Consider the following 739-nt stretch of genomic DNA (forward strand, 5'->3'; position numbering starts at 1 on the left):
GAGCATGGCAGCCTCTCTGTAATCCCAGCATCCACATACACTGTGGACGAGTGTGGTAGCCTTTCTGTGATCTCAGCACCCACATACGCTGTGGAAGAGCATGGTAGCCTCTCTGTAATCCCAGCACCCACATACATTGTGAATGAGTGTGGTAACCTCTCTGTAATCCCAGCACTTCCAAGGTAGAGACTGGTGTCAAATTGTTTTCCACCCGACAAACCTCTCCGTCGACACAGTAATCCAAATTAGACAAAATCAAGCTGAATTAGAAAAAGTCCAGGTTTAATGGATGCCAGCTTTTCCGGGCGGCCCTCTGGGAAAACATGGAGAGGGGAAAAGGAGAACCAGGGAGATCATGTTTGTGTTCTCTGGATAGCAGTTTAAATAGTCTTTGGGAGTGGTCTTGACCCTCCCTGGGGAGGGGTCACTGTTTGGCAGGCTTTCTTGGAGGTGGAGTCTGGACTGTGGCAGCTCCCCGGGGAGGGGGCTTGGAAGTTTCCACCAAACAACTGGGATCTCTGGAGTGAGCTGACTGGGCAGACCCGTCCAGTATGACAAACTCAGCAAGACACTGAGCCACAATAAATAAAGTAGAGCAGGATTGACGAAGGCAACCTGCGGTTAGTATTAATTGTCAATCAACTTGACAGAATCACCTAGAATCACCACAGAAGGGAGTCTCAACGAGGGGTTGTTTAAACTAGCCTGATCTGTGCACATATCTGTGGGAGATCAACTT

Source organism: Microtus ochrogaster, unplaced genomic scaffold (assembly GCF_000317375.1).
Source record: "Microtus ochrogaster isolate Prairie Vole_2 unplaced genomic scaffold, MicOch1.0 UNK10, whole genome shotgun sequence".
Lineage (NCBI taxonomy): Eukaryota > Metazoa > Chordata > Mammalia > Rodentia > Cricetidae > Microtus > Microtus ochrogaster.